Below are 25677 nucleotides of genomic sequence, written 5' to 3'. Positions count from 1 at the left end.
GCAGACTCCGCACAGAAGGCACCCCAGCCGAGGATCGAACCAGAGAACCTCTTGCTGTGAGGCGGCAATGCTAACCACTGCACCACCGTGGCCGCCCGATAATGAGATTCCATAACATTCCAAAATGATAATGAGATTCTATAAAATTCTAGAAAAAGCAAGCCTGTCTGATGCCTCAGAATCTATACAGGCTGGACTGTGATGTTGTGCCAATGGTACAACAGTGATGTAGTACAGGACATGCAGAGTAGCATGAACATCCAGCTACACCTGGGGGCACAATGTGAGGGTCTCCAACAGCACCACAGCAACTGAGGAAGGCAGTACTGTGGCAGGAAAAGGGCCCAGCACTCCAGCATCCATACAGTGTTTTGCAGATACAAAATCCATCTTAAATGTTAACTTTTCCTGACGGCACCACACCTGCATTACTAGAATAGATGTGCACTATAGATGGGAACACAAGCAGTACTGCCATATTGAGGGTGGTCAGAATTTAAAGCTACACAGATATGATGGGATGAGGATTGCAGGATACAGACTAGGAGATAACTAGGGATGAGCATGCAGGATCATGTTATCAAGTTCACTTTAACCGAAAGTGAGTTTGCTGAAAAAATAACCCGAAACATTTTGTCGAATCAATGGGGGCAAGCCTCCAAACTTGCACTCCTACTGTGGGATCATACTACTGTGGAGAAAAGTGATAACTACACTGCTCACTAAAAGTTGTTTTGCCACTTTTCCTTTTGATCTATTGATACTCAAATAAATGTTTTTGCTAGAGTGACTGTCTCCTGGTAATGCACACTTGAGATTTCGTGGTACTGATAAACACATAAAACATGGACTACCAACTTGCATTACCTGAACATGACTGTGGGGAACACCTGTGACCCCCAATGTGGCATCATTTAGAGTTCTAGCTTTGGAACACACAACTGATGCTGGTGGTGCGTTTTGACAAGTTGTATGTGCTCCAGGGCTCAGGACAACGATTCCTTATATTCTTATGGAACTATTTGAAAACTAATGTTTCCATGTGTTTTTTTTTTACACTTTGAAATGTGGAACTTAAGAGATATCCTTTTGGAACTGGTTAGAGATAGCCCTTTATGCAAGCGTAAAAAGTTCTAGAATGTTTTATTTTTATTTATTTTATGTTATTTTATTTTATTTTATTTTACGTTGATTACATGGGTACTGCAGTAGCTTCAATCACAGGCAGTGATTTTTTTAATACTGCATTTAGTCAACACATCATAGGATACAAGCCTACCCATTAGCAATACCCTGGCATCATACCACCCAACCTTAGTTCCTAGTGCCTCTGTCGAGTAGAGCCACTGGAGTGATCCCCGGGGTGAATTTTCTATTTCCCATCCACTCATCAAGATTCCTCTTGAAGACGGCCAGTGAGGTGTTCTGCTTGACATGTATGAGAAGTCTATTCCATAGCATGGGCAGTCTCTGGGTTATGAACCTGTCCCTCCAGCATGTTCTGTTGATTGTGGTAATGAGGTTGAGGTCTCTGGAGCATGTGGTGTGGAGGGATTGTGATTTCTTTAGATGTAGAATTTCAAACAGAGATGGATCAGACATGGCTTTGTAAGTCAAGCAGAGATCGCCTCTAAGTAGGCGATATGAGACAGAGAATATTTGGAGTTTTTTGAGTCTGCCCATATAGGATAAGTGTTTAAGGCCTAAGATCCTCTTTGTGAGGTACATTTCTGGCCTCTCCAGTTGTTGCAGGTATCTAGTGAGGTACATGCCAAATGGGGCATCGTACTCAATGATTGGCCTAATGAGAGAAGAGTAGAGGGAGACAATGACCTCTTGCTTCCTGGATGCAAAACCCTTAATAATGAGATGTACCACATAGAAGGACTTTCTGACCACAGTGGCAATGTGGTGGTGAAACGACGGGTTGCTGTCAGCCTGCGTTCCTAGATCTGTTATAACACCTTCTATGTTCAGTGGACTCCCATCAATGTGGTAATTCAAGGGAAATTGTTTTTTTTCCAAGGGGAATGAGATGACACATTTTTTGGCATTGAGCTTAAGGCCATGGTTCTGGCACCAGTCGTTGGTCTCATTGAGACCTTTCTGTAGGATGTCAACATCACTTGGGGAGTTAATAATAGCTCCCAACTTGCAGTCGCCTATGGACTTTGTCAGCCAGAGTCCCTTCGTGTTGGCCTGGACTTCAGAGAAGTAGATACCAAACAGGAGAGGACCCAGGACTGAACTCTGTGGGGACTCCACTCGTGACTGTTCGACAGTCTGACTTGGAGTCAGCTACTTTCACACTGTGGGTTCTATCTGTGAGACAGTTTGCAACCCATCTGGTGATATAGGGTTTGATGCCTAGCTTAGTGAGTTTTTCTATGATTCCTGAGTAGGGAATGCTATCAAAGGCCTTGGCCAGATCAAGGTAGGCTATATGAACTACCTTGCCTTCATCCACAGCTTGGGTGACTGACTCAAAGAAGTCAACCAAGTTGAGCAGGCATGATCTACCCTTCACAAAATCAAACAGTGTAGGATCCAGATTTTCGATATTCCCTATATCCTTGTTTATTAGGTCCATGATGATGCATTCCATAGCTTTGCATATCAGACTCGTCAGGCTAATGGGGCGATAGTTCCCAGGGTCTGTAGTCGCTCCTCCCTTGTGGAGAGGGATGATTGTAGCAGTGCACCATTTGGTAGGGACAAAGCCTGAGGTGAGGCTGTGATTGAATAGGGCACACAGGTGAGGTGCCAGTTCACTCTGTAGTTCATGTAGAACACAGCCGGGGATATTGTCAAGTCCCATATAAATGTATTCTTGGCCTTGGACAGTGCTGTTTTAACCTGTGCAGCAGCAGTACTGGGTGCCTGGCAATCTACTGGTATTGTGATTGGTCTTCTGGGTGGGTAGAGAGGGGTAAAGTTGGCACTGAATCTGTCTGCCAGTGTACTGGCAATATCTGTTGGCTCGGTATAGGAGATACCATTGTGCAGTAGCTCCGAGCAAATTTGGGTATTGCCATGGAGATTCTTTACATAACTATAGAAGGCCTTGTGGTTGTCTTTACTATCTGCTGAAATTCTGTTTTCATAGGTAGCTTTAGAAGATTTGATGAGGGATCTCAACCTTTTTGTTGAGGCTGATAAGGGAGTTTTTCCAGTCTTGGGACTTCACCTTATTCCACATCAGTTTCCTCCTTCTGTTGTATAGTTTGTTTGTGGTAGGGGACCACCAGATTGGCTTCCTTTTTTTTGAGGAGAGCATCTTGGTTCTGTTGGGTATGGCGAGATCCATGCATTTGTGTACATGTTCGTACAGTGAATTGGTGTATGATTCGGCCGTCATGCAACTATTCCCATTTGCATGGGTGCCATGAAGTTAGCCACCTCTGTTTCTAGGAGCCCAAAGTTAGCTTTGGAGAAGTTTTTCATGGCGGTTACCTTTGTGGGGGAGGGGGGGATGTAGATTTCCAGGGTGATTAGTTTGTGGTTGGATCTAACCAGGGAGGAGTTGGCTATTTGTGTAGAGCAATGGTCACCCATGTTAGTAATGACCAGGTCAGGGATGTTGCTACTTCTAGTGGGGGTAAGAACGAGCTGGTCCAGGCCATTGGAATTAATGAATTCCAGAAAGCGTTGGAAAAGTGTATTGGTACATGAGTAGTTTTCCTAGTTAATGGAGGGATAGTTGAAATCGCCTAGTGTGAGAGTGTTAGGTTGGACCCTAATATTATCCAGGGTGCTTAGGAATGTGGGGTGTGAGTCTTGGGACATGGTTGGAAACCTATAGCAGGCTATGACCTGAATTGCTGTCTTACCCAATGTTAGCTGCACCTGAAGTATTTCAGATGTGTTATGTTGGGCTACCAGTTTGGAGGTGTGCGCATCCTTTATGAATATGGAAACACCACCGCCTTTGGAGCTTCGGTCCAAGTTCTGGGGCTGAAATGTGTGGAATGAGTTATAGCCTGGTAGTGCAGGGGTGCTTTTTGCTGCATTGAACCAGGTCTCTGCTACAGCACAAATGTCGATGTTCTCCATTTTAAGGAGTGCTTCGAGCGAGTGCATTTTGAGATTTAGACTTCTAGCGTTGAGCAGCATGACCCTCAGAATGCATTTGTTTGTAGCTGTTACGGTGGTAATTCGGTCTTTGGAACACTGCCTAAAAAAGGCACTGTAGGGGTGGCAAGAGCCTTAGCCAGTATCCGGAACCCCAGAGTTGACAGATGCATGCCATCTCTTACAAAGCATCGAGGTCTGTCAATCATGTCATCCCAGGCAGACGGATACTGGATCTCCTTAGAATGACACCATTGTTGAAATCAATAATTTTCTGCTTGTACTGTGGTATCATTCTGGGTGATGGTAGGATGCTGCTCAGGGCTAGGTTCATACCCACTTGGGCCACAAAATCCGAGAGCTCCTCCATGTCTCTTTTCATTTAGTCCAGGGCGGTACGTCTTAGGTCATTCACACCCACATGTACAATGACAGAGTCATATTTGTACCTGTTGTTGAGGGACCTGAGTGCGTGCGTTATGTGGCAGATACTCGGGCCTGACAGGCAGCTGACTGCTACTTTCATCTTATTCAACCAAGTAAGTGGAACATCAGTGTGCCTCATTATCGAGTCACCTATGACTAGGTGGTTGGGCATGCTGTTTTGCCTTAGGGGCTTTGGTTGAGTAGCACACTGTTTAGGAGAGTTATGTGTCTTTTGGTTAGTGTTGTGTTGTGGTCAAGTGCGTTTCTGCCTTGGAGGTCTCTGCTGTTTGGGTAGATTTTCATTGCGAGCTTCAGTGAAGGTGGGTTTGTGGTTTGTGCTTTTATGTGAAGACAGTGCTTGTGTGTGTTCTGGAGGGCTATGTGTTCCATGTGGTGTGGTGCAAGTGTTGACCTTCTCCTCTTGACCAGCTATTCCGGTCTTGATTGGAGAGTGCATGGCTTCCAATTTGGATATATAACTGCATCTCTCACAAGTCTGAGTGTTGGGAGCTAAGAGGAGAGGGTTGTCAGTGTACATGAGGCAGTTGCTACATTGCCTCAGGATGCCCAAGTTCACCAGGTTAATAGGAGAAAGCATAGGGAACTGACCTTTAGACATGCCTGGAGGGGTGGATATTAATAATAAGTACTGGAGCTGTTTCCTTGTAGAACATTTAGTGCTGGTAACACTTTTGTGTACTACAATAATTGCTACAAGAAGTCTGGTAGAGTGCTAAACTAATAAGGTAGTAAAAGAGCAGGAATTGATAGAACTAGAAGATCTAAGAGAAAAATTTAACAGATTTTGGCACCACTCAGAAGCTTACCAACAGTACTGGATACAGCAGATCTGTATCTGGACTAGACTAGTTATAGGAAAGGTGAGAAACAAGCACAGATGTGGGCTTTTAAACCTGAAAGTTGAAAGAGATGGAAAAAAATGCCCAAACAGCCAATAAACTACATTTCTGGGCCAGAAATCACTCCTCTTGTGGTAGATAGGCTACCTAGTGCTTATTTGTGCTTACCACTCCCACAGATAAGATAGAAGGCTTCCCTCCAACCAGAAAGGCTTGGGGAGCTCAGAAGTTTACAAACCGTCCATGATACAGCAAATCTGTATCGGGACTAGATTAGTTGCAGGAAAGGTGGGAAATAAGCGCAAACTCAGGCTTTTAAACCAGAAAGATGAAAGAGATGGAAAAAATGCTTGAACGGCCAATAAACTACAATTTCTGGCCTGAAACCACTCCTCTTGTGGTAGATAGGCTACCTAGTGCTTACCACTCCCATTGATAAGCTAGAAGGCTTCCCTCCAACACAGAAAGGCTTGCGGGGCTCAGAAGCTTACCAACAGTCCTGGATACAGTAGATCTGTATCTGGACTAGACTAGTTACAGGAAAGTCAGGAAACAATTGCAAAAGCAGGCTTTTAAACCAGAAAGTTGAAAGAGATGGAAAAACTATTCAAACGGCCAACAAATTACAATTTTGTTCTATAGTAAACTCTGAGCACCACTCTTCTGTTCTGTAACACAAGTGTAAGAATCTAGCAAACAAAATATGTCATTCACTGGTGCTGAATTTATTTTTTTTAGTCAGTAAAAATACCTTTAGAGTTGTAACCTGTTTTAGTTCTACAGAGATAAATGCAGTAAAATACCTTGGATGGAATTACCTATACAGTAGATTCAATCACAATAAGTGCTTTTTACATGTTGCATTTACTCAGCACATCATTCATTAATAAAACAGAACACTACTTCTCTAGTCACATGTCACATGTCATATAGGAGGTACATAAGGCAGGATCTATCATGCAGTATCAAAAATAACAAACTAAAAATGTCAGCACAGGTGGAAAAACTTAGAAGAGACACAGATAAATATGAAGGAACAGTACAAAATAAGCAATTTATTGATAACCCAAAAAAGTTTTATGGAGAATTGGGAAACAAGGTAAAAGGAATTGAAAGAACATAACAAAGATGCTAAATGGATAGAAGAAGTAAAAGAAAGAATAAGAAGTTTATAAGTGTAGGATATGAAATGGGATGAAGTAACAGCAAGAGAGATTGAAAGAAAGTTAAGAAAAGCCTCTAACTGAAAAGCCACAGACCCAGATGCAGTACCTAACTTCTAGATACAATTATTAACATCTTTGCATGAAGATTTAGCCATGAGTAAGAACTGTTTATATGCACACCCTGAACAGACACCAACCTGGCTAACAACAGTCAAAACAATGCTCCTACTTAAGAGTGAACCTGCAAGCTACCCTAAAGATTATAGACTGATAACCTGCCTTTCGACGATGTATAAATTATAAACTGGAATTGATGCCAACAGAGTTTATAGTCATTTAGAAGAAAACTCAATTATGGCAATAGAACAAAAGGGCAATAAAAGAAAGTCATATGGAAGAATGCATCATTTGTTGTTGAATGACGTCATAGTGGAGAACTGTAAAAGGGGAAAAATTTAAGTATGGCATGGATTGACTACAAAAAAGCATTTGATAGTATCCCGCATTCTTGGATAAAAGAGTGCTTAAAAATGAATATGATTGACTACATTACAGTGACCATAAAACAGTGGCAGACCACTTTTTCAATTCAGTCATGATAAAGGACAAATTATTATTCCAGGGATAAAAATTCAAAGGGGGATATTCCAAGGTGACTCTTTGTTGCTATTCTGCCTTTCCCTTAACCCATTAAGCTTTCTACTTAACAGCTTAGGCCATGGCTATAATTTGGCTCCTAGAAAACAACAAAGTGTAAAGACTTTTGATCTTCTCTTTGTTGACATTGTGTCATACAACACAGGCCTCATCTTCTGGTCATCTGCATTGAGTATCTGTTTTCACGCAGACCAAAATGTACATTTTGGTCTGCGTGAAAACAGATACTCAATGCAGATGACCAGAAGATGAGGCCTGTGTTTCAGTATCAGGATACAGATCAGAAAAGGATATGTCCAGAAGCCTATGCAAACATCTCAGTTGTATGACATTTACTAAAGAGCTAGGAAAAATACAACTCTTTTAAATGGTATGGCTTCATGCACTCTGCTTTTCAGTGCTTTTGGTCCTTACTGTCACATGGTATGCCAGGAAAATACCAAGACTAATTAATATGCAACAATGCATGAAGGCAGTATTAACAAATGCAATCAGGGCACAATGTCAATCAATCCAACAATGCATGAAGGCAGTATTAAATGCAATGAGGGCACAATGTCAATCAATGCAACAATGCATGAAGGCAGTATTAACAAATGCAATCAGGGCACAATGTCAATCAATGCAACAATGCATGAAGGCAGTTTTAACAAATGCAATCAGGGCACAATGTCAATCAATGCAACAATGCATGAAGGCAGTATTAATAAATGCAATCAGGGCACAATGTCAATCAATGCAACAATGCATGAAGCCAGTTTTAACAAATGCAATCAGGGCACAATGCCAATGGCACTATGCATACAATGCTCAGTGACATCAACAATAATAACTATAGCAATAACAATAATGCTAACAGTATCAGTAATATATACTTTTATTTTTCTTGTCAAAGAGTTCTTTACTACAGCTCCCTTAAACGTTCTGTAGTGGCATTTAAAATTTGGAGAAGAGGTAAGGTGTGTGCCTTGTCACAGAAAAGCTTCTTCTGAAGGAACATTACATGTTGGTTTAGTGTACAGTATCTGGATGATAAAATAGTTTCACAGCTAATTGCAATGGAGATTATAAAAAATTCACTCAATTGGTTGCTAATGAATGTTGAAAACATTAGTGCCATAGAACAGGTAAATGTTGAAAACATTAGTGCCAGGACAGGTATCATTCTCAGATAAGAATGACGGTAGTCTTTTTGAGGTTACTAAAGCAGCATTTATACAGCAGAATTCAGACTTAAATTGTATTTGCATGTCAAGATGATTGTGCATTCAGGTAAACATGCCAGATCATGTGCAACTGTTTGTTGCATTTACCTGCAGTCTTTCCCTTTCTTCTGGGATGACAGGATTGCTTTGAATCTGCAAATCTAATTTACTGGATTTTCTGTTCTTTTATTTTACTGTTATTTCCTCCTCACAAAGTTTGACACTCCATGGACTTTACGAAAGCAGTACTTCTGTCATCAAATCACCATGCCCATTGCTTTGATGATGTATAGTTAGATTTTTCCAACACTTCCTGCACTAGCAAACTGGGTATCTTTCCTTTTTTTTTTTTTTTTTTGCCATTGGCTGATTCTCGTACGTCCATTTATTAATAGAACAGGTTTTGCACTGGCATGCATTTTCTGGACAAAATGAGCCATGAACTATGAAACTCTAATATCTAGCATTAGTATCTGATTGTAATCCTCAGTATTTTTACAAGAAAATCACAAGTTTTATGAGGGATAGCTTGGCTAAAAATATGAGTCAAAATCAGTGACATTCTGCAAAGATCATAAACCAAAGAAAGGTAAAATTCAGTGACATCAGGCAAAATCATAAACAAGTAAGAGTTATAAACTTTGTGCTCCACATGATTTGCTTGTGTGACAGTGAAAGAGAAGCAACCATCACATTTGTTTTCACATAAAAGAATCTTAGAATGCATGTGGGCTTGAAGATCAAATTAACCAACAATGTGTATCTTATCTAACTTAAAAAATGAAAATCAGATGAAGAATACAAGTAAAACTGCCCCAGTCTGAAAATCCTCTGTCTGTATGCCTTTTTCCCTTTTGCTGACTAGGTAATGGATATTGCTGACCCCAACACGACGTCAGCACATCAGCAAGGAAGCAAAACTTCCTGCACAGTAATCAATGAGGGCGAAGCATGTTGTAACTATGGACGGCACTTTCTGGAAAATATCTTCCTTAGAAAGAGAAGTGAGGATGCAAGTTTAAATTCAGAAAAATAGCCAAGTTAAGCAACTAATGTGGAAATTAATTTTGAGAGCAGATAGGCTACTTTGATTTCATCAGTTTTCACGTGATCTTTAACCAAAACAAACATACTTCATTCTAGTGTTCATGAACTGTATTATCTGACTTCGTTGAACTGCACTGAAAATATTGGAGGCTTCTAGTTTCTCACATTGCAAAACCCATCACAGCAGCTTGTTTTTATAAGCATTGTTGTTAGTGGATATAATGTCTGTGTCCTTGATGTACAGGTATGAAAAACTATATGTGCACAGAGATAGTGGGCAGTACAGCATGACATTATGAACATTTTTACTGCATCCACAAAACACTACAGAATAAGCAAACATTCGGTGTTTTAGCTGTTTTCAGTGTTTACAGTTATTAATTAGCAGTTAGTCTACAGGGTATAAAATGTATTAAAATGATTGCTATGTATAATAACAAAGCTCTTACATGTTTGGGAATATGATTTCCTAAGATAACCACATTTCATTCAAGTAACATGCAATTAATTGTGATTAAATAACTTAAATAGAAAATGCATTTTTAGTAACAACCCTGAAAGCATTGCCCAGCTATTTTTACCAGTGCTATTGTAAACTTAAAATGGAGGTTCTGATACACCACAAATCCACATTTACACGGATTTGGAGAAAAAGAAAACAATGTGAAACTCACCTCTTCCTTCAAATCCATCAAAAGACAATGCAGAAAAAATTCAAGAAAGCCAGCTGTGCATGCGATATATGGGGTATAGTCTTTCTCCTGTAATATTTTGTGACACAGTGTAACACTACACAATAAACTGTACTGTTAACTTTGGATGAAGACATACATGGGTGAGAATTTAGTGGGGAAGAGATTTCTCAAATGTTTAGAGAAGTTACAGACAATCAGCCTTTTATCACCGTGTGTCACTCACGAGAAATGAAAAGAAAAGAAAACGTAGGACTCATTATTTTTTTAAACTGTTCATCTCTAACTTGTACCTTCTATCTCAGCTGGCTAGTGAGACTCGTTTGACCACCTTTTTCAGATAACCAGAGTGAGACATTTTTACTGACAAAATTTTGCAGGGTAAACTATATATTCACAATTACAATATAAGGACGAACATTTCACTTTGTTACTAAAATAAAGAATCTATATTCATGAATTGTTGTTTCTGTTATTTTGTATCAATAACATCTCTCAGATTTTGAATCATATTTTTTCTGCAAAATTTCAGAGGAAAGGTAGGAAATTTTCTTGTGTTAAAACTTCTAATCATTTGATATTTTCATTTTTTAGACTACAACTACCCAGTCTGTAAACATCCTTGAAAAAGAAGGATAGGTGTACTGTTAACCCTAAATGAAATTGTAGTCTGCTATGTCTATTAATTCCTATAAATTTGGAAATGTACAGATGCACAGTGCAAGAGGAACATTGAAAGGATAGTTTCAAGTTTAGCAGAACAACATCTTACCGTAAATTAACAGCGTAGATTCTTTATGTGGGAGTTTGTTTTATAATTAATTCAATGTAAATGAAATAGGTACTACCTGTCATTCAACCTCAAGTTGACAACTTCATGTATGAGCTAAAATGAGCATTGATTTTAGGGATAACTTTAATACGCTTAAATCTGGCAAACTGAGGGAATCAATCTTTCTAATTTCATTTTATGCTTATATGGCTTCTTCTTTTGGATTTCGTGCACTACTCACCTTTTCAAAGATCATGTGTTGTTTACTTATTTGCATTGTTGTGAAACAGTGGCTGTGGTATATAAATTATTTATTTTTATTTATTTATTTATTTAACAATTGTTAACCAGGAAAGTCTGACTTGGAGCGAAGCCAATTTTCGGCGGAGGCCCAGGGAGAAACGCTCCAGATGCATGTCTTGTAAATAAATAAATAAATACATAAACTAGGGAGAGGTGGGGGGGGGGGCAGTTTGTTCATTGAAAATAGCTTTCAGTGAATTTTGTTGTGGTTTTGCCTGTTGGAGAAAAGCCATTTGACTTATCATCATGAAGCTGAATATGTGGGGTCTTTTGTACAGTACGTGAAATATCTTGTATAGTAGGTTTAGGGACTGAGTTTTGTGATGAGTGGTGAAACTGCAAGTCACATATCAAATTCTATAGTCCTTCAGTACACTGAATTTCATGTGTCACATAAAAGAGACCCTCACATATTCTACTAAACCATTGTTCTGTGTCTTTTTACGAATGAGCAGCATCTCCCATTCACTTCTGTGTGCTACATTAATAGCCTAACTTTCTTCTTAAAAAGATTTTAAGGAGTTTGCTTGGACATATATGAATGAAGGTCTTACAATTAGTTTTGTAATTTACTGTCAGCTAGCTTTGATGGCTGATTGCCCATTGTTTAGATTATCCTATGTTCATATCTTATCTGCTAAGCCATAACATTTCAAGTTATCAGTTGCCCATCTTACTTTTATTCAATGTCTTCTATTACTTGTATGGGTTTTCTGATATGGTAGATTAGTTTTGCATGGTCCTGGAGAAAGAATGAAACAGGCTTTATAGTACTTGTCAGAAACTGCTCTTTCCCAGAGGTCCAGTGACTTTGAAGTCAGAATAATAAAGTGTGGTGACTGCATGGGGTGGGAGGGGCAGAAGGTTTGCCCCCACACTAGAAATGATATTTCTGTCATGCTGCTTTTGGTCAGATTGCTGATAAGCTTGGGCCTCTTTGAAATGATCATGAGTCCCTTAGGTCTTTTGTTATGTACTAGTTGTGTTCTAAGCTCAGGTGATTCAAAGATGTGGAGTCCAGCTAATTTTTGGATAGTTAGAAACTGGATCATTTTACTGGTAGTGGTATTTTCTAACTGTGTAATTGTAGTTTCTGTTTTATTTTATTATTTTATTCTATGCTAATTTCTATTTTTTTATTTTTGTTCTAATAAGTATAAATTTCATTTCTAGGGTTTGATTTAAGTAAGTTTTGCTTTATGGAAATTGTTTCTGAAATTATATCTGTGAGGTATTTAAATTTACATTTTTTTTACATTAAAGCAAATCAGAAATGAGGTCTGTGTTTCAGCATATTTATTTATTTATTTGTTTGTTTATTTCCTGTTTAACAAAGTGTAGACTTTAAGGTTGTTTTAAGTGGGTTATGGTGCTTGGGGTGTCAGAGTATATGCTCTGTATGTGCAATATGCAAAGGTTTACTTTTTAGCAAGTGCCACAATGATTACAAGTTCCAAGAAATTTTACTAGTTTTGATGAGGTTTCAAGGGCATAGATAAACTGCTGATGCAAATAAAAACGTATTAATATAGTATACCAGATACTTTTCTTTATGTCATATTTTGCTGGAGGCTACTATCAAGATAACTTTACTTATCTAGATTATGTTAGCTTTTGAACAGTTAGTAGAGAAGAGAAGAAGCTTCGATGCCTGTCACTCCACTGGTTTATGGTACCACACTCTGAACTGTGCAGGTCAATAATGACACTAAACTCAGAATTTTAAGGTTATGATGCAGCTTTATTTCCACACAAATGGCAGCATACTGAAAATGTAGTTACAATCACAAAAATTAGCTGACACCTAGTGCATTATGGCTACTAAACATCCTCAGAGGTGTAAGTGCATTTACTTTTATATACGTATATGGCCAAGAAAGCTGTACACAGAATGGTGTCAGTAATCCCCTCCTAAAGAGACAGAGAAAGAGAGTGAGATACTGTGTATAAATGACATGGATTGCAATTGTATAATGTCTGAAACATATCATTCTTAAATGCAATATGGAAACATTAGAAATCATTTTAAACATTGTACTCATTTTAATTAATACATTTCAAAAGGCAGCTTTTAGACATAGTCATGCAATTTTAAATAATAAGAAGAGTTCACTGAAACACTTTTTTGTTATTAAGGTTACAAAAAATCACTTGCTTATCTGCTCATGAACAGTCGCACTCTATGCCACTCAGGCAGATGTACCTCATGATCATGGCTGGTCACTTAAAGTGGAAATAACATGTGGAGGAAAAGGGGTTAGAACAAGAGACATGACAGAGTTTTTTTTTCTAGTGCCTCTAATTAGACCAGTTTGGATTTAATTTGGCACTATCAGATCAGGTTTCAGGGTAGTCTGGTATTCATGTGATTCATGTCGGATTTGGAATTTCATCTTGGATACCTGGCTGTGACAGCACATTTGACAGAATCAGTAGATTTTGTTTAGCTAAGGACCTTGTCATCCTTGATTTAGACACTCTCTGATATGTGACCTCCTGATTAAGATTCCTGTGGATCAATATGGATATGTATTGGTCATGTCTCATAATGTCACCAACATCAATTTATATCATGTAGGATTATGCTTCATCGGATTTTTATACTTTAACATCATTTGTTTCCTATTCTCCACAGCTTTGGGCGCACTGGTTAGCCTGTTTGAAGGATAGGTAGATTAAGGATGGAATATATCACTTGTTGTGGAGGAAGTGCTTGCAATTATCGTTTATTTTTCAGTCATTTTGTTCTTACCACATAGAAAGGAATAGGAATTGGTTTCAGGTTTGATTCCACCATGGGTACATTGGTTTCAGGTTTGATTCTACCATGGGTACATTGGTTTCAGGTTTGATTCTACCATGGGTACAGTAGTCCTGTTTCTGTAAGGATCAGTCGTACAGGGCTTTCTCCGGTAGTGCTGTGTGAAATAGCACAAAAACAAGACATTAGAGCTTTGTGAGGGTCAGGTTGGTAAAAAAAACTCTATGGCAGTTTGCACTTCACTTTTTGGTAGTTTCACAGCATCTTTGGACTGTGGATTATGTTATGAAGCTATAGTCCTCAGAAAATTGCTTGGACTTTGTGGGAAAAACTTAATTCAATGAGTATGCCATATCTAGTAAACATTGCCTTGAACCTGGCAATAATTTGTCAGGCATTGTTGCTACATGTAGAATTTGTACTCCTCATAAATAATATTCCAGTACTACAAGGTAGCTCCTTCCCTCAAACTTGCCTAGTCCTGGGGCTATTCTCTACCATGGACCTTGTGAAGATGGAGTTGGTAGGAATGGCTTTATCATCAGGGAACAAGCATGCATTTTGCAAAACTGTTACAATTACACAAGATTTGCTGATATCGAGTCACTAGCATTTCAATTTTTCATGACGCTTAGTCAGCCTTTATGTCCTTTGTGTATTTATTTAGGTACTCCATCATATGGTGAAAAAAGTACATTAGTACCATACTAGTATGTTCATACAATTGTGCTGTGATAGCATAGTTTTTATAGATCACATGTTTTGTCTGTGTCCAGTGGTTAGACCATCCATCGAGTTCACAGTTCATTGACCATCTGTAGCTCATTGTCATGTTTGGTAACTTGTTTTTGTCTAGCAAACTTTATTGTAGTTACTAGTTGTTTTACCGGGATACTCTGCACATACGCAACAACATCTTAATGGGTAACTGATTATGCCTGAAAAGGTACTGGTTTTCTTCGACATAATCAGTTGCTTTCTTGGTACAGTAAATGGAATACTCTAGCACTGAGGCGTCTCAATCAAATAAGCAACCTCTACCACTTTGGCATTGCTTTGTCCAGACCATAGGAGCTAGGTAGTGGAACCAGTGACTTGTGGTCAGTCTGGATTTGGAAGATCTTTAGCCTGAGTAGATATCCTGACAACATCTTACATTCCCACACACTTACAAACACTCTTTTTTTGGTAACTCTACACTTATTTGAGGCATATGTTGTAGAGTAGCTTTTGTTCAAATCATATTATAGTGGCGTTACTACAGTTAGTTGGATTGTTCAAGCTGGTGCTGTACTTTCAGGGGGTTGTTCCCTTTCCTCCACTGTATTGTGATATTAGAGATAGTGTGTGAGTAAGTATATGCACACATATATATATATATATATATATATATATATATATATATTAACCCGGACTAACTAACTCCCTTGTCACTGGACACTAATCTCCTCATCCACTTTAACTCAATGATCTTTTACTAACAATATAGTGTGTTAACTCTTTTAGTGTAATATTGACTTATTTCACATACCTCATATATTATTGTCAGTATATCAATACCCAATTTGCAAGTAAGATTGTGTTTCTTAATTACTCAGACGCTAAAAATGTAATTTACTAATATGTAGTTGACATTGTCCTTATTGTCTTTTATCCCTTACTAATAGGCTTTAATGTAATGTAATGTAATGTAATGTACTATTTGTACTTGCCAGATCATGGTAATGTACCTATGAATTTGTATTTTGTTTTTTCTATTCTAATGTGTGGAGCTTATCTCCCCGGGCCTCCACTGAAAATGGACATAAATCCAGTTGGACCAGCCCGGTCAACAAATGTAAAATAAATAAATAAAATAAATAAATATATATATGTATGGATCTCCTACTATTCACCGAAAGCACATTTCACTGAAACACATTTCACTGTGCACTTTTCACGAAAAGCACAATTCATCAAAAACACAATTCACAGAAACACATTTCACAGAAAGTTATATATGGCCTTTTCCCCACTGTAGTGTGACCCTGGAGTTAGTATATATAGTAAGGAGGGATGGGGGGCACTGCCCCCCACATTGGGGGGTGTGGGGGGTGTAGCCCCCACATATTTTAAATATTTTGAATTATATGCATGGATATATGTAATTGCAATATATTACTGTTCTCTGACAATATATACATAAAATATGTGGGGGGCTATGCCACTCACACACCCCCATGTGGGGTGCGGTGCCCCCCACCCCCCCTTACTATATATAATAACTCCAGGGTCGCACTACAGTGGGGAAAAGGCCATATATAACTTTCGGTGAAATGTGTTTCAGTGAATTGTGTTTTCGGTGAATTGTACATTCGGTGAAAAGTGCACACTAATTTGATTTTCTGTGAACTGTGCTTTCGGTGAATAGTAGGAGATCCATACATATATATATATATATATATATATATATATATATATATATATATATATATATATAAATATATATATATATATATATATGTGTGTGTGTGTGTGTGTGTGTGTGTGTGTGTGTGTGTGTGTGTGTGTGTGTGTGTACTGGCCACATATGTTCATAGGAGGTTACTAAGCCAATGGTCCTAGGGCCTTTATATACCTAGCCATGTTATACACATGCTCCCTAATTGACCTTGGTTAGGTGGTAATTCTTTATAGAGCAAGTCTGTGATCAGCACCAATTGCCCCTGTCCATGAGGGACATAAGTGCCACCCTGGCATTAATTTAGGGTCTCCCATCCAATTGTCTAGGTTGCAGCAATCTCTTGGAGATATGTCTGTCTCTCCAGCATGTTCCGTTAATGTCACAGGCTCGGTTGAGATCTCTGGAGCAAGTGACTCTGACATGACCAAACAACAGTCATTAGTGCTGATGCCAATAGTTATGTTTTAGGTGCTGCTTGTACAATTCAACTAACTGTAGTAAAGCATACTATAATACAATATGAACAGAAGCTTCTCTGCAACATATGCCACATATGGGGCCAAGCCATGGGGGGTTACAGGGGAGCTTTTTGTTGTTTTTTTTTTTTTTTTTTTTTTTTTGTATTTTTGAGTGATATTTTATTGGTTGAAATTAGAAAAAACTTCACTCATTCTTTTTTAACTTGACCAGGCAAAGGGGCATCCTACTTTTCTATCTATGAGTACCTTTGTTCTGTATCAGTTGGAGTTCTGTTGCAATAGGTAAGAAGTCTGTAAGCTTGTCCCTCTGTCTGTGGTAAAGCAGGACCTAAACCATAACTATTGGCATTGCACTAATGACTGTTGATTTGGTGATGTCACAGCGGGTACATCAGTACTCCTTTAACTTTCTGAAGGCTTGGGCTTGTGCATTTCTCCTATGGCCAAGGAACATCTTTCTTTAGTAAATCTGTCAGTGGATATGGCACTAATAATAGATCTAGGACAAACATGTTCAAGACATTTATCATGACTAAGGCCTGATCTAGCTCTGTTACTTAGGTTGGACCCTTCAGCTTTTCTATGGCTTTGGCCTTGCTTAATCAGCTTTGCTTCCAGTAGCACTTATGGTACAAACAAAATATTGGATTTCAAGCTTATCAAAACTGCTTTTTCTCTACTCATCTTCAAACCTGATATTTTAATGGCTTGGAGTACAGCCTCCAATATTTTCACTGGTATCTTTTTTAGGACCAGCTACCAGCACACCATCAGTAACAGCAACAATACATTCATGCCATTTCAGCACATGGTTCAGTTCTTGTTGAATTATTTCTGGTGCTGAAGTTCTACCAGATGGTTGTCTTTGGAACAAAACCTTCAAAAAACAAGTAATCTCTGTGGTATCCCCGAAGTCTCAAAACAACCCACTAAAGTGTAATGGGTCCAAAAACAAAACATTGTAAGAAACTTCTCTGTGTGGAAGATTTTCAGTCCATATATCTCTAGTTAATCACTGTATATTAATCAGATCAGACCCAAGTAGTAGAAGTAGTGCAATGAATGTGATGTGGGCAAGACTGTAAATAAACTCAAGCGTAGGATTTCATGTCATCTGTCAGAAATCCGCTCTGGATGCAAAAGTAATGCATTAGCCAAACACCTTTCTCTTCATTAAAGACACACAGGTTTTAAGTTCCAGATCCTGGATCGCATAGACATGGGTAATCTTGAAGGAGACATCCCGAATATTCTGGAGAAACATGAACTCATGTGGCAATTAAAGCTGAACTCTTTTAGGAAGCCTGGACTAAACTACTACTGTTCAATTAAAAGTGCACTGGAATTTAGAAAATTGCCACATTGTTTACATGACTAATTTATTTTATTTTATTCTACCAGTTGGTTTTAAATACCATTTTAAATCAGTTGAAATTTAAGTGTATATTTTGTTTCCATCATCATACATACATTTTTTCTTATTTTTATTTTTTTCTGGTTCTTTTTTCCATTTTATTCAAAATGATGTGTAATAACAATACTAACTAATTATACAATTATATATATTTTTATAGATTGTTTTAAGGGTTTGAGGGTGATGAGTTTGTTTCTGAAATCTAGAGATAGTCAGTTGTGCAGACTGCAGTTTTTCCTTTTTCTGATTACTGAAGCAGCATGATTGGTTAATTTAAAGGTTAATTGCAGAGAACACACTACATAAGGAAAAGTTGTACTATGCTGGTCATTACTGATGAAGTTGATGACGAAACGTTGTGTCTTAACAAACGTATTTTCTTCCTGCTTGTGATTCTGTGGACATCGTTCTTTTTTGCTGCTATTGTACCTGAAACGCAGTGGAATTAAATCTCGAATTGCTTTTCAGTCTGGGACCTGATTTATTTGTACCTACAGTTGGTGGTTTCTACTTTTATTGTTTTAAGGGTTCTTGTACACACACCTGAAGAAGTCTAGAAGGACGAAAGCGATCTTTGTTAACAATAGGTTATGAAAATAGAAATTGATTTTTACATGCAAAATGCATATGTATATATTTATATATATTTTTTGATTGCCAAATGAACTAAGGTTGATATATTTCCAGCCATGTAGTATATTGTTTTGGATAAAATCACAGACTTAATAATCTACTTAATAATCTGGTTAAATAAGAGGTACCACATCATTATAAATGTTATTTAAAGTACATAAGGGTTATATATTATTATGACAGCTACTAAGTAGGGCAGGACCAGCTCGAATGTCACACTGATGGGGGAAGGGATTGTTTTACAGCACAATAAACCACTCCCATGCCTGATAAAAAGTATATATATATATATTTAGAAAGCTTGTGAGGAAATTATTACTCTATTTTTGTTTTACTTGGATCGCTTGTCTGTGTACTTAATACAGGATTTTCGACTGGAAACAGACTGCTTGCCTTGCTTGGATTACTTTCGAATACTTAGTAATTCTGTACCATTATATATTTTCTATTATTATTTTTTGTTTTGTTTTGTTTTGACTTAAGATGAGTTTAAGTTCACTACTTCTACTACTTTTGTCTGATCTGATTAATATACAGTAATTAGCTAGAGATATATGGACTGAAAATCTTCCACACAGAGACGTTTCTTATACTGTTTTGAAACAAAACCTTCCACTCCGAGCAATAAAAGTTTATTTGCTTTTGCCTGTGACTCTGTGGTATGTGCTAAAAACCCACTTGAATTATTTAATGTGGAGAACGCTCTAGCACCACCCAGTTTAGGTGCAGTATATCCCGGGGGCCAATGCAGGGAGCCTGTTGGTTTGATGACAACAATTCTGCCAAATGCAAACAAAGGGAAAATGTTCACCAAAACCCCTTTCAGCATGGAGAGTGCCCTTTTCTTCACTGTTATGTGACTGTGGAGTAGGCATGGGACTTACCTCCCTGCAAAAAAATATATATATTTTTTCTATATTTTCCAAAAGTGATTTTGGTGTGGCATTTTTGTTTTGGTTGCATTCAGCAGAACCATTGTTTCTGCTTCGACATAATTCTTCTCGGGGGTGGGTGGCATGAAACCTTTCCTCATGCTTACATTATTTACCTTTTTTAAACTGATGTGTGTTGTTACACTGACATTCTTTTTGAAAACCAGTACCATTGGAGGACACCACTCTGTAGGTTCAGTTCCATTTTCAATCAAACCAAGTGTTTTCATACATATGAATCCTGCCTGTGCTTTACACAGTATTGGAAGTGTAAGGTATATGGGACAGCATCTGGGATCAACTTTATCTTTACTGGCCCAGCGTTAAGCAGTGCGGTATCTCTAAATATATCTAAATCATCCCCAACTGCTTTGCACAATTCTACTGAGCAGATTATTGACATATGACCTACTGCCATATAGGTCCAAAACAAACACATAATGTAACCCTTCTACTATTTACATTTGCCTACAGCATTGCCTGTTTCCATTCCTGCTTTATGCAACTGTGTACAGTTCAAGATATTTCTCTAAGTAACACGCAATATTATAGTAACATAACCCCCGTATATATTTTAAAATGTACTGGGTTTCCACATATTGGGAGTTTGAATTGCCAGTCTGATTCAGTGTTTTGCACAGCAGTCAGTTAATCCAGGAAAATGCTTTCTTTGCACTTTCTGCAGTTTTCTTCTCAGTCACTATATACTTCACTAGCTTAGTTTTGTACCCTACAGCAAAACTCCCCATCTAGTTGCATTTCTTACACATTTTGCCATGTGCATCACATTGCTCTGACTCAGTATGTGAAGAATTCCATCTCATACACTTGTTAAACTTGTATTCACACTGCTTCTTCTGCTCATGCTCACTTTGTCTATAATCATCATGGTTGGTTCTTAAGCACACAGTTTGCTGTTTTCTTTTGCATTTTACCTGACACAGTATTTGCTGTACATACATCATCAACTTCTCTAGCAATCTGAATTGTCTTTCCTAAAGTTAAATTAATTTCTAGTGAAGACTTTCGCAACACTTTAGAATTAATCAGCTCTATCACTATTCAGTGTCTAATTTGTTCATCTTTTTCTGGTCAAAAATCACAGTACTGATGGGTACCTGACAAATGTTTCTGCTAGCTCGCCTCTAGTTTGAATGCATCTGTGAAAGCATGCCCTTTCACGAAGAGCATTTTTTGGCATAAAATGTTCGTTCTACTGATTACTGACTCATATGTAACAATCTGGCCTTAAAATAGAGTAAATTATCTATAACTGGCTTCTACTTCTTTGCCCATAACATAAAGAAAAGTGTTTACCGTATTTCATCACTTTCTATGTTAAGCTCTGATGCTGTTTGAAAGTGTGAGAAACCTGTGCCTCCGTGATGGCCTGGTAAATGGCTTCATAAAGTTAAGCAGTTCTGTAGCATTGAAATTTGCGACTTTTAATTAATGTGCATTTTGCTTGGATTTCTGACTGAAAATTAATAAAATGACTTTATTTTGAGCAAACATCAGTTTATGAATAAAAATGGCTTACATTGAGCTCAGCTGTCTCTCCTCAGTTGTTTAGCATGGTTTCTGGCTCCGGATGGTGCTTTTTTTTCATTTAAAGTTTGTCATTGTAAGTGAAAAATATCCTACTGGACTGACATTATGCCATGCTATCAGCTTATGGTACCAGATTCCAGAGCCGTAACTGTATCATTTGTTGCTGGGTGAGAAAAAAAAATCCCTTCTTTGATCTGTCATTCCTCGTGTAATGCCCTACAATTACATGAGGGCAAAAAGAAAAAAAAAACTCCCTTCTGCAATGTGTCAGCACTTCCTGGTAGTTGGACCATGAGGCCTTAATGCCCTCTCTGTATATTGCCATGCACATTTACATGCACAGAAAAATAGCAAAACAAAAGAGCTGCCAATCATGCCCCCTAACACACTGCCCCCTGGGTGGATGCCAGCTTTGCCCTATCCTACCTGCACTTCTCCAAGAACCCAAACCATGCTGGTCAATAATAGCACTAAACATATGAATTCAATGTCATGATAACATTTTAATTCCACACAAAATGGCAGCACACCAAAATACAGTTATTACCACAGCTGCTTCTTCAAGAGCAAGCTGAGTGCTATAAACATTATGGGTACTAACCATTCTTGACATGGAAGAAGCTAGAGGGGAGCACATGGGAGGCATCTGCCCCCACCATGAAAGTGCATGCTCCCATGGGTGCTTCAGTCCTGAGAATACTAAAAATGTTTGATGCAGGAAGTACTTACGCAAATGTTTGATGGTTTTAGCTGAGGTTATGAATTTCTGTGTGAGTGAACCACACAAGTCTAGTTGACTCTTTAGCACAACATTTGAATGCCTTCTGTTTGAGAGATTAAGTGAAGTAGAGATGCCCATTCCATTACTACATTTTAAGCAGCTGGTCGGGAGAAGGAAGTAATTGTATTTAGGAAAGTGATAGTTTATACATTTCAGTCATATAATGTGTGTGTGTGTGTGTGTGTGTGTGTGTGTGTGTGTGTGTGTGTGTGTGTGTGTGCATGCGCGTGTGTGTGAGTATGCATGTGTAATGCCCCAGTTAGATAAGGAATTTCTCATTAAGTGTGTTATTCAGTCACACATCAAACCCTGTACCCTTAAAGCAACTCATTAAGAGCTTGGAACCTTAATCCTCCACACCAAACCTCCCTTAACTATTTCTATTTTTTTTTTTTTTTTTTTTTTTATATACAGGTCATTAGAGTTTCCTATTTCTCATTGTTTTATTTATTTATATTTGTTGACCGGGAGTGTCCAACTGGACGTAGGTCCATTTTCAGTGGAGGCCCGGGGAGAAAAGCTCCACAGTTAAAATAAACAGACAGTAGTTACATTGGATTACATAGTGATTAACAATTTACATAGCAATTACTTACAACATATTTACAGATGAAGATCATAGTACATCAGTAGACAACTAGAATCTTTATCTGTGAAGTATATAACAGACATTAACAAATGTTACAAGAAGAAGTTCCTGCTGTATAATAAGTACTGGCTTATGAGCATCTGAGCTTGCTATAATCAAGGTAGTTAGGTGAGTGGAAAGAAAGGTAGTGTTTGGATGGGGTGGGTGATATTAGAGTGGGAGTTGCAAGGGCATAGCCAGCATGTTTTTAGGTGCACTTTTAGTAAAGTTTTGAAGTGGGTGCATGATGATATGGAGGTAATTGTGGGTGGGAGTTCCATAATTTGGCTATGGTGCAAGAGAATAGTGCTTCACCAGCAGAGTTATTGGCTTTAGTGATCTGCAAGTGTTGTTGCTGGATCTTTGTGGTCTGGTGGTGCGATAGGGTTGGAGTAGATTCTGGAGGGATGGGACATTTAGTGGATGGTTTAGTAGTTTGTGGGCGAGTGAGAGTTGATACCATTGAAGGAGGTGGGGGAGTTCAAGCCAGCCCAGTTCAGCAAGTGAGAGACAGTGGTGATTACGGTAGGATGCCCCTGTGGTGAATTTGGCGATTTTGTTGTAGCAGGTCTCTAGCTTGTTTAGATCGCATTGCCTTATGTTGGTATATATTGGAAAGGCATAAAGTAGGGTAGAGATAAGGTGGGAATTTGCTACTGAAATCTTTGCTGCTTTGGTGAGAAGTTGCTTATTTCTGTATAGCGCTCCTAGTTTTTTGTGGACTTTTTTTATGGTCATGGATATGTGAATGTCAAATTTTAGTTTATTGTCTATTTCCACTCCTAGCAATTTGGTGTGTTCAGTTGGGTATATAGTGGTGCTGTCTTTTGCTGTGATGTTAAAGTGAGAGTTGTTTTGAGTATGTTTGGTGGGTTGGAAGATGAGTAGTTTAGTTTTGTTTGGGTTGAGTATTAATTGGGCATCGGATAACCAAGTTTCAACAGAGGAAAAGGCTTCCTGTGTGACTTTTTGCAGTTTGGGTAGGGACTGGGCTGAGCAGATGATGGTTGAGTCATCTGCGTATTGTATGAGTGTGTCATGTTTGGTGGCAGAGGCTAGATTATTGGTGAAAACAGAGAAGATTTTTTTTTCATTTAATTAATTCATTAAAAAATTGTTTGGCACATATGTGTCCATGCAACACCTGTTGCATGTTTTCAGTGAATTAGAATTGTTTGGCACTTAAGACTCTAAGCTGTTAACAAGCTGCTTCCCATATCCATAGGTAGAGGGTTTGAATCCTCCCACCATCATTTGCCTATGGTGTGACTGCGCAAGTCACTCAGGCAGAACTCTTTGGACACCCCTGAAAAAAATACTTTCTCCAGTGGGTTTACCTGCTAAAAACAGAAAAAAGTGTATTTAAAATGTGTCCCTTTTGCACCCCCCCCCCCCAATTATTTTTGGCTTTGTCCCAAATTCTTGAGCAAAGAAATTAAGAATTATTTTGGGTTGTTCCTTGTAAAATGTGTGGTTTTTTTGGAAAATTGTTGAGGGTTACAGTCACTAAATAATGTCAAGCATCTGAGTTTCAGAATTTCTGTCCTTCAGAAAATGCTTGCTAATGCAACTTACTAACAGAAATAGATTTAAAATCTATTCCTGATTGGTAGGCCTTTGCCTGTGACTTTTGAACTAAGAGTTTGGCAGGGTATGGAGTGTTGTAAAGGTGTGTACTCTGTGGTTCTCATAGTAGTAAGCAGAAGAACACCTTAGGTTAGTATTTATGTATTTGTTCATTCATTTTATCACAAGTAAGCACCTGAATGTACAAGGGTCTGTAACTGATGGTAACATCTGTGTATAATATTTGTGTTTGTGTGTGTGTGTCCTGCATCCCAGAGTAGTTATGGTGTAAAGGAAGGAATGAGCTGTATTAAACAGGGGCTTCATCAAAAACTTCTTTGGTTACAATTCTTGGTTTTCTTGTTTTGTTGACTGGTGAGTGTGCTTATTTGTCTGTGATTAAACTGCATAATATGATGTTTACAAGTACAATGCTAAAACAGTGACCATGAATGCATTCTTAATTTAACTTTTTTTTTGCAGGCACACTGGTATGGAATGCATTGTTAGGATACACCATTTTTGGTATTTAGTGCAGATGAGTTAAGGCTATGAGCTGTTAACGAAATGCTTTCTGTACTGCAGCTTTTGATTCCTTTGGCCTCTGTTTGCTAGTAAGAGTCTGACCAAGTCACTTCACCGGACAGTGCTCTTGGGCTACCCCTGAAAAGAGGCACTTGTGTTTGGAAGGCTGTTCATTATCATTTATCTTTTGAATTCTTGTACCCTTCAGATAGCCCCAAATCAGTGCTTCGCTATATGATAGCTGATTATGAATCCCTGCATGTCTGTTGCAGTTTAATGGATTGCCAGATGCATTTTCAATAAATGTGAGTTTAAAAGGAAGAGAAGTTTACCAATGCTCATGTTGTCTGTTTTCAATGTTCATCAAATGGCTGCCAGTGTTTTTGCTGCACATTTTTTAATAAAAGTTTTAAATTAAATGCAGATATTTGTGATTGTTGTACAAGTAAAGAAGAAAATAATATGTACACTGACAGGTTTCAGTAGTAATGGGATATTGGTATGGTTGGCAAGTCCTGGACCATTACTCTGCCTAGTGCCCCATTTAACCATGGTCTGGCTCACTCTTATTGTTCACAAACAGCACACAAGTAATAAAGCTTTATTCATATACCCTATCATTTTGCTTTTCTATCTTCTAAAGCAGGTAAAGGGGTAACCCAGGAGCACTACCTTGTTAAGCGACTTGCTGAAATTCACAGAGGAGGCAAATGAAGGCAGAAAGACTTGAGCCCTATACTTTTGACTACAAGTGCGTAGAGCTAT

The 25677-nt window shown here is 38.3% G+C and overlaps 1 protein-coding gene across 6 annotated transcripts in view; it reads left to right on the top strand.

Moving 5' to 3' along the window:
* The window catches only part of PRUNE2 (prune homolog 2 with BCH domain), a 1332432-nt gene that overhangs the window by 466060 nt on the left and 840695 nt on the right, over positions 1–25677 (top strand). The window lies entirely within an intron of this gene.

Source organism: Protopterus annectens, chromosome 2.part0, assembly GCF_019279795.1.
Source record: "Protopterus annectens isolate FY-2018-M chromosome 2.part0, PAN1.0, whole genome shotgun sequence".
NCBI lineage: Eukaryota > Metazoa > Chordata > Ceratodontiformes > Protopteridae > Protopterus > Protopterus annectens.
The sequence above is the reverse complement of the archived record's forward strand: the minus strand, read 5'-3'. Positions and strand labels throughout refer to the sequence as shown.